The 9,120-nt window shown below is 41.6% G+C and overlaps 1 non-coding gene across 1 annotated transcript; it reads left to right on the top strand.

Moving 5' to 3' along the window:
- The first annotated feature begins 1,090 nt into the window (after positions 1-1,090).
- Positions 1,091-1,197, top strand: LOC116109377. Its single transcript, XR_004124761.1, has one exon. It is a non-coding gene; the product is annotated as a small nucleolar RNA R71 (small nucleolar RNA).
- The last annotated feature ends 7,923 nt before the right edge of the window (positions 1,198-9,120 follow it).

Raw genomic sequence — 9,120 nt, 5'->3', positions numbered from 1 at the left:
AATGCATCTGCAAAAGGAATGTTAATATGCAATTTTTTAAAAATTTCAATAAACTTTGAAAATTGTTTATCCTGATTCTTTTTCTTCAATCTCTGAGGAAAAGGCACGAGTGGGGTGTGATGTGCCAACTCTGGTGGTATCTCGGGGAATGGCAATTTCTCCTTCTTCTTTTGCCTTTCATCCTTTTTCTTTTTCTCTTCCTCCAAACCACTTGGTTTCTTTTCATCAACTTCCTCATCAGAAGCTTCATTTCCGGATTGCTCAACCTCCTTTGTAGCTTGCTCTACCTCTGCCAAAACTGTCCCACTTCTCAACATAATGGCATTCGCTTGCTCACGTGGGTTGGTTACTGTATTGCTTGGTAAGGAACCCTGCGGTCTCTCATTAAGCTTCTCGGCCAATTGGCCCATCTGTACCTCAAGATTCCGAATGGATGCCCCTTGATTTCTAAAATTCATTCTTGTCTCATTCATGAATCCCGTGGTCTCCTACATAAATTTCCCAAACATATCTTTCAACTTCGTCACTCTTTGATCTCCCGATTGATTCGTCACCCCTAGTTGGTTATTTGGAACTATCCTCTGGTTCCATTGGTTATTTTGCTAGTTCTGATTTCCCCAAGCCAGATTTGGATGATTTCTCCACCCTGGATTGTATGTGTTGGAGTATGGATTGTTTGGTTGTCTCTGATTGCCTGCCAAGTGAATTCACTTGCTCCGTTGATGAAGATGACGAAGCAAAGGTGTTCCCAACTTGACACTCGCTGCTCACATGGTTCCCTACACAAAAATTACATGTTAGTTGAGGTGCTTATATAGAGTTTACCTGCATAGTTCCCAACTGTTTTTGAAGTGCAGTGAGTTGGGCTGAGATGGCTATGAAGGCATCAACTTCATGAAGACCCGAAGATTTCCTTGTTGTTGCTCTCTCATTTGGTCTTTGATAGTTGTTGCTTGCCAAAACCTCAAGTAACTCATAAGCCTCTTCTGGTGTCTTATTCTGCAAAGCCCCTCCTGAAGCTGCATCGACCATGGTTTACACATTACCCATCAATCCATTGTAGAAAGTTTGGACTTGAAGCCAAACTGGCAACCCATGGTGTGGACATTTCCTCATCAACTCCTTGTATCTCTCCCAAGCCTCGTACAATGACTCGGAATCATCTTGTAGAAATGATGTGATATCATTTCTCAATTTTGCTAATTTAGCTGGAGGAAAGAACTTGGTAAAGAATTTCTGTGCTAGATCATTCCAAGTTGTTATAGTCCCCAGTGGTAATGCCATTAACCACTCCTTTGCTTTATCTCCCAATGAGAATAGGAATAACCGCAGCCTATTAGTGTCATCTGACACTTCATTCAACTTGAAGGTGTCACAAAATTCCAAGAAATTTGCAATGTGCTGATTCGGATCTTCCTTCAAATCACCATTAAATCTAACCGACTGCTGGATCATTTGGATGATTGCCGGCTTGATCTTGAAGTTGTTTGCTTGCACAGTAGGTCTAGTAATACTTGACCCACTTCCATTCACTATGGGAACTGAAAATTCCCTCAGTGTCCTGTTTTCTGGTTCAGCCATTTCAACAACTATTTCTTCTGCTTCAACAACTAAATCCTCTCTTTCTCTTCTCTCTCTGTTACATCGTCGAACGGTTCTCTCAATCTCAGGATCAACATGAACCACTGATTGACGTCTCGTTCTTCGCATAAACTGCAAAGACAGAATTGAAAGAACGTGAGATCACAAACCAACTGAAAAATAAAAACAAAAATAAAAACTCCAATCTAGCTAACTATCGACAAACTCAATGTTAACTTAAAACAAATCCCCAGCAACGGCGCCAAAAACTTGATGCGTGTTTCTTACAACATGAAATATGTAGCAAGTATACTAATCGCACAAGTAATATAATGATGAGTGAGTATCATTCCCATGAGGATTGCTAGCTAAGCACTAAGTTTTCTACCGTTTTCAAGTTGGAGCAACCGAAATCTTTTGGATAATTGGGAGCAATTTAACCTATTACTAAGACAAATTTACTAAACTGCAAATTAACTAAGAATGCAAGATGTAAAACACAGATAAAAATCAATTCAATTAAAACGGGTAAGGTTTTGACTTCATTCGGATTTTATGGGTTGAACCGAAAATTTTACTAAATTCATATTCATCTGCAATGGTTGTAAATCGAACTCACTAAGGTGTTAAACATACCCTCTCGGGCTATGTTTTCCTATTCTTCCTTGTTAACCTTCCGCACCCAACAATTTGAAGGTTAACAATTCCGAACTCATTAAGCAAGAGAATCCTACAATGATTTCATTGATTCTTGCATCTATCTCTAGCATCCAATACTACAATGGTGATTACCCAAGAAACCTAACATGATTCATTTCTCAATCTCATCATGTTCTTCATATAAAAGCATTAAAACTTAGAGTAAACACACAACCAAAGCATACTCATATGAAAATAAAAAAATCAAACACTTAACCCATTAAAATCCAAATTAAAATCAAAACCCTAACCCAAAATGGGTTAGTTCATAGCTAGATCAACAATACAAAAATGAAAAACGAGAATATCAAAGTTTAGCATAATGAAAAATGAGATAAAAGATAAGAGATCTCCCCAAAAGATGAATCCCTCGGTTAGAATCAAATCTTCACCCTTGTTACAACTCAATATCGCTCAAAACGTCAGCCAAAAAAATGTAAAAGTTGTTTAACCTAAAAACCCAGCCTCCTGGACAAAAGGCTAAGTGTTTCTTTTATACCTCGCCCTAATTACCCAGCAAAAACATGCACAAAGTAAAACTGTGCGTTTAACAAAACTAAAAATAATGACCGTCGCCGTGCTGAAGAGAGAAGCAGACATGCTTGTCTCTGGCCTACTTCGCCACGGCGACGTACAAATCTTCGCCGCGGCGAAGCTTCTTGAAAAGTTCTAAAATTATAGAACTGCCACTCTGCTTGCTTCTTCGCTTGATTCTTCGATTCTCGGTGCACTCTCTTTGGAACAAACCTCATCGTGCTTTATCCTGCTTCAGAACTCTCCTATCTTCTGAGATCCACTAACTTCTAAGTCATAAACTTCCAATTTTGTCCTTATTATCTCTAAATGTCCATTTTAACCTGAAACACAAAGTGTCAAGAATTAAGCAACAATTCAGGTAAAAATGCACTAGAAAGTACCTGAAATTCGATTAAAAAGTCTAATGAAAACTGTATAATCCATGGATTATCAGTCTCGAGTTTCAGTTGCCAACTTATGATTGATTTCCCTCGATGTGTTTTACTTGAATTTTTCCAAGTGCAACTTCGTTGATTTGGGGTATTTCACCTTTAATGAGTTGGATTTTGGCATGGTTTACTAAGATAAACTGCCTTTTTTCAAACTCTTGACTCTAAGTTTTATATGCGATCGCATAGGTTGCGATTGTTGAAGCAATGAATGATGAATGCTAAACAACAAGTAAATAAAAATGGTGAACAAAGAAAAGTTATGAATAGTACCTTTTTTATTGATAGAACATTTTGGCCGTAAACGACCTTATAAAAATTGATCGAAAGAAAATAAAACATGAGTGGAACTCGAGCTGTTTATTGGTAATACCTTCGTAGATGCTCGGTGTTCCAGGCTCACAATATTGCTTCGCTGTTAAGGTGTTCCAGGTGGAAGGTTCTTGGTGTGAGCTTTTCAGAGATCCTGAATAAACCTTCCTATTTGGGTCCAAGTGCCCCTAAGTTTGGGTTTTTAGTGCCCTAGACAACCTTTCTTAAGACTAGATCACCCACTTCAAAGTCCCTGTTCTTGACTTTAGTATTAAAGTATCACCTGGCTCGTTGCTGATACGAAGCAAGCCTTAACTAGGACTTGGTCTGATGCTTTTCGATTAGGTCTAGCCTTAGGCAAAGAAGGTCCTCGTTTGTTTCTTTGTTAAAAACTTCCCTTCGAAACGAACTAATCCCCACTTCAACCGAGGCCATTGTTTCACACCCGTATGATAGAGAGAACGGGGTTTCTCTTGTCAAGCTTCTGGTTGTCGTTTTGTAAGACCACAAGGTCTCGGGCAATTTCTTCAACCCATCTTTCCTTTAAGGCGTCGAGGTTCTTCTTAACGGTGTGCTTGATAACTTTGGTTACAGCCTCTACTCTACCATTGACTTGAGACTGATAAACAATAGTGAAGCTCTTCTTAATACCAAGTCGTTTACAAAAAGATTTGAAGTCTTCACTATCGAACTATTTTTCATTATTGGTTATTATATTGTGGGGAATTCTGAACCTACAAATGATGTTTTTGTAGATAAAATCCCTCAATATGTTTGACGAGATGGTAACTAAAGGCTCGGCTTCTGCCCACTTGGTGAAGTAGTCCACAGCAACCATTAAGAACTTAACGTCCCTTTTTCCTTGAGGCAAAGGGCCTATCAGGTCGATGCCCTAGATTGTGAATGGTCAGGGCTCGTCAAAGTAGTTAACTCTTAGGGTGGAGCTCGTAGAACATTTGTGAAGCTTTGGCATTTGTCGACTCTACGTATATAATCTATTGCATCGTCAAAAACTATTGGCCAGTAATAACCCTAACGAAGCACTTTGTATGCTAGAGATTTGCCTCCTGCATGGTTTCCACAAATACCCTCATGGATCTCTCTCAGGACATAGTCTGCATCCTCATGGTCAACACATCGCAATAATGGTGAATTAAACACACATTTGTACAACTTGTCATAGATGAGCATGTATCGAGTTGATTTTGCGTGGAGTGTTCTGGCTTCATTTCTCCTTTCAAGTAATGTTCCATCCCTTAGGTATACAATAATTGTGTCCATCCAACTGTATCTTCGACTTGTCACTAAGACTGGTCCTTATGGAACAAAGATGCTTGGACTTGGGAGGAACTTAACAAGTATTGAATCAGTTTTCTCTTGGCTCATTGCAAAGGCTAGGCGGGCTAGAGCATCAGCTATTGAATTCCTTTTCCTTAGGATCTGAAAAATTGTGAAGGATCTGAACTGCTGAAGCTCAGACTTCACCAACTAGAGGTAGGACGCCGTTTTGCCCTCCTTTGCCTGATACTCCCCAGTGATCTGGTTGACTACGAGCTGGGAATCATTGTAAATCTTGATAGACTCTGCCCCCATTTCCTTAGTGAGGTGGATCCCCACGAGCAACGCCTCGTACTCATTTTTGTTATTGGAGGCAACGAAGCCAAACCTTACTGTGGCTTTGATCGGGTTTCCTTCAGGACTTTTGAGTAAAAGCCCCTCTATGGCCTCCTTATAATTTGAGGACCCATCTACATACAGAGTCCACTACCATAGGTCATCGAGCTTTGGCTTCTATTGTTTAAATCTTCCCGATGTCTCGAGCTTTTGTAATATCTTCCTCAACAAAAAGTTTGTCAGCACATGAACGGAGTGAGCCTAAAAATAAGGCCGTAACTTCCTAGCGGCAATGACAAAGGCATATGCAAGCTTTTTTATTTCAAGGTATCTTGTCTCCACATCGAGCAGCCTTTTGCTCACATAGTACACCGGCCATTGCATTCCCTGTTCTTCGCGTACCAAAGCGGCACTAATGGCAGACTTTAATACCGATAAATGTAATAGCAGTGGCTCACCCTCGACGAACTTTGATAATAAAGAAGGTTGTCCCAGCTGTTTCTTTAGTTCCTATAAAGCTTTCTTGCACTCCTTCATCCACTTGAAGCCCTTTTTTCCCTTCAAAATCTCAAAGAATGGAAAGCACATGTCCGTGGCTCCAGAAACAAACCTGCTAAGTACGGCCACATTCCCTGTCAAGCTCTATACCTATCTTATGCTGATCAGGCTTTTCATGTCTAAAAGAGCTTGAATCTTCTCTAGGTTGGCTTCAACACCTCATTGATTTACAGAGAACCCTAGGAACTTTCCCAAGCTTACTCCGAAAGCACACTTCAAAGGGTTGAGTTTCATTCTGTATTTTTTGAGGATGTCAAACATTTCCCCCAGGTGCTCAATGTGGCTTTCGATGACCTTTGACTTGATGAGCATGTTGTCGATGTACACCTCCATCGTTTTGCCAATTTGGTCGATGGACATCTTGTACACCAAGCACTGGTAGGTCGTCCCAGCATTCTTAGGCCAAACGACATAACCCTATAACAATAAATCCTCCAATTAGTAATAAAGGAGGTATGCTTTTCATCGGGCTGATACATTGGGATTTGGTTATATCCCGAGTATGCATCCATGAAGCTGAGTGGTGCGTTTCCAACTATCGCATCTACTAACTGGTCGATCCAAGGCAGCAAAAAGTTGTCCTTGAGACATGCTTTATTTGAATATGTGAAATCGATGCAAGTCCGCCACTTATCATTCGACTTCTTAACCAAAATTAGGTTGGCAAGCTAGTCGGGATATTTCACTTCTCTGATGAAGTTGATGTTCAGGAGTTTGTCAACTTCATCTTTGAGCTCTTTAGAGCGCTTTACATCCATAGACATTCTCTTCTGTCTTATTGGTCGAGTTGTTGGGTCGATGTTCAATCTATGACACATTACCTCGAGGCTTATCCCCACCATATTTGCATGTACCCATGCAAACACATCGAGGTTTTTCTTTAGAAACCCCACCAGATTATCAACCATTTCCTTGCTCAGACTACTTCAGTATACAAGTTGGATTTTCCTCGTTGACGCATATTTCTCATAACTTTTCTATTAGCCTTGCTGCAGGTTCTTCTTTATGGATGTGAGGATCTATGGTATCCTCAAGAAGTTCATAGTGCGGCTCAAATTTTGTAATGGTAATTGTCCTCAAGAGCAGTCATTTTAGTGTAGCATTGATGGCCTGGTTGTAACATTCCCGAGATTCTTTTTGCAGCTTCTGATCGTCACGAATCCCCTACGAGTTAAGAACCTCATTGCTTGGCAGCGCACTGAAGTGACTGTGCTCAAATCATCCAAGATCGGTCTTCCAAAGATGACATTGTATGTGGTTAGACAGTTTACCACTAAGAATTCAGACATCACCGTCCTGATTTTGGGCTCTGCCCCTAGAGTCACAGGAAGGTCGATCATTTCCTTAGGGACTAAGCTATCCCTGGTGAATCCATAAAGCGGCGATGGACACGCCCTCAAGTCTCTCTTTGTGAACCTCATTTCTCGGAAAGCTCCCCAAAAAATGATGTTCGTTGCACTCCCATTATCGACCATCACCCTCAGTATTTTGGCATTATCGATCCTGACTACGACTACGATTGCATCATGATTATAGCGAGGGGATTCTTCACATTCTTCGTTTGTGAATCCTACTACCTCGTTCTCTTGTCTAGGCCACTTCGACGGCTTCTATTCACATCTCATTACCTGGGGGACCAAGTTTGTTTTGGCCTCTCGAGCATATTGCTCACGAGCGCACTTTGAGCTCCCCGCTATGTCAAGCCCCCCGTAGATCATGCCTACTAGGACTTCATTATTGGCGTTGGCTGGGGCTTACTGGACCTGGTTATTTTACTCGCCAATATTTTTGCAAGGTGGTGCCTCCTTAACAAATTTCTTTAGGTAGCCCATTCATATCAAGTCTTAGATGGCATCTTTTAAGGTCTGACACTCGTTGGTATTGTGCTTGATGTCCTAGTGGTATCGACAATATTTTTGCCTATCTCTTCTGTCTGGGGCCCCCCTCATTCTTTTTGGAGTAGGCAATCTTTTTGTCTCACAAGAGACTTCATATATGTGGGCTATATCTTGTGTGAGGGAGTGTATTTTACATATCACGGGAAAAGCTGCATGTCCCCGTAGTTAACTGTTTTCTGTCTTTTTTGGACCTGTTCTGGTCTCTATCATTGCGGTCTTGGTCCCTCTGCTTGTTTGATGGGAGATCTTATCGCTTGTCCAGGGCTCTTTGCGACGAGATCCTAGCTAGGGCTACTAGCGAGCTTTCTACTCACTGGTGTTTTGCAGCCATCTGGTAAAACTTTGCCAAGCTCACATGATCCTCACTTTGAAACTCTTTCCATAGCTTTGTTTGTGGCCTGATGCCTACAATTAGCAAAGTTTGGATTGACTCTTCGAGCGCGTCCACGACCTTTGCTTGCTTTTACTAAAACCTCGTTAAATACAAGGTCAATGTTTTGTCTCTTTCCTGACGAATGTTGCTCAAATAGCTGAGCGGCATTGCAAACTGTCTTCTTGCTTAGAACTGTTGGAAGTACAACGAGGATAATTGTTGCCAAGAACTGATAGAGTTTGCCTTGAGTCTTTTGTACCACCTCTTGGCATCCCCTTCCAATGTAACCGTGAAGCAGCGACACTTTGCCAAGTCATAGACCTGGTGCAGCTCCATCAAGTCATTGAAAGTGTCAAGGTGGTCTCTAGGATGTCCTTTCTTGTTGAACTTACTTTTTGGTTCCCTGAACCCTTATGGGAGCGGGGTCTGGCGAACTTCCTCTACGAAGGGAGAGCTCACTATTTCTTCTGCCGCATTGTTCTAGCAAGCTCTTAGGTCATCGAGCATTTTCTACACCCGATCTAAGTCTTCGTTGTGATTGCCGTAGCTGGCTCTGTTCAACCTTACCTCGAGCAAGTAATTTAGTAAGTTTGTTGCTTGTGAGCCCCTTCCATCATGCGTATTGATAAGCAAAGTTGAGTCATGATAGCTAGGTTGATAGGTGCTATCATGCTCATCAGTGCGTTGCTCGCGACGTCGGTTATAACCAAAACGTCGGTCATAACCAAAACTTTGATCATTGCCAGATTGGTGCACATGACTCGTCTCATGAGCTTGTGAGGATCAAGCTTGCCTTGGGCGTGGGTTAAGACAGGCACGTTGACGTTAGGGATATTGCCTAATAGGTTAAGCATCTCATGGGCAACCATTACCTTCACTTTCCCCCATTGATTGTTTTCCTGGTCGCCTCCCAGGGTTAGTTTGCTCGCGGGACTCACGCTTATGAGTGGAATGTACTCTGTGACATCAGAGGTGTCAGTCACCCCTTGGTGTCGATGAGCCAGACTAGTCACTAGTCCAATTTCGACCTGTCAGGGTGATATTGGTGAAGCGTGGTTGGTCAAGGTTTTGTGCGGTTGGTTGCTGATTTCTCAATTCAACCACGTTTTGTTGCACCACC

Source organism: Pistacia vera, unplaced genomic scaffold (genome assembly GCF_008641045.1).
Source record: "Pistacia vera cultivar Batoury unplaced genomic scaffold, PisVer_v2 Contig578, whole genome shotgun sequence".
In the NCBI taxonomy this organism is placed as follows: Eukaryota; Viridiplantae; Streptophyta; class Magnoliopsida; order Sapindales; family Anacardiaceae; genus Pistacia; species Pistacia vera.
Note: the sequence above shows the minus strand (reverse complement) of the source record. Positions and strands in the feature narration are given on the sequence as shown.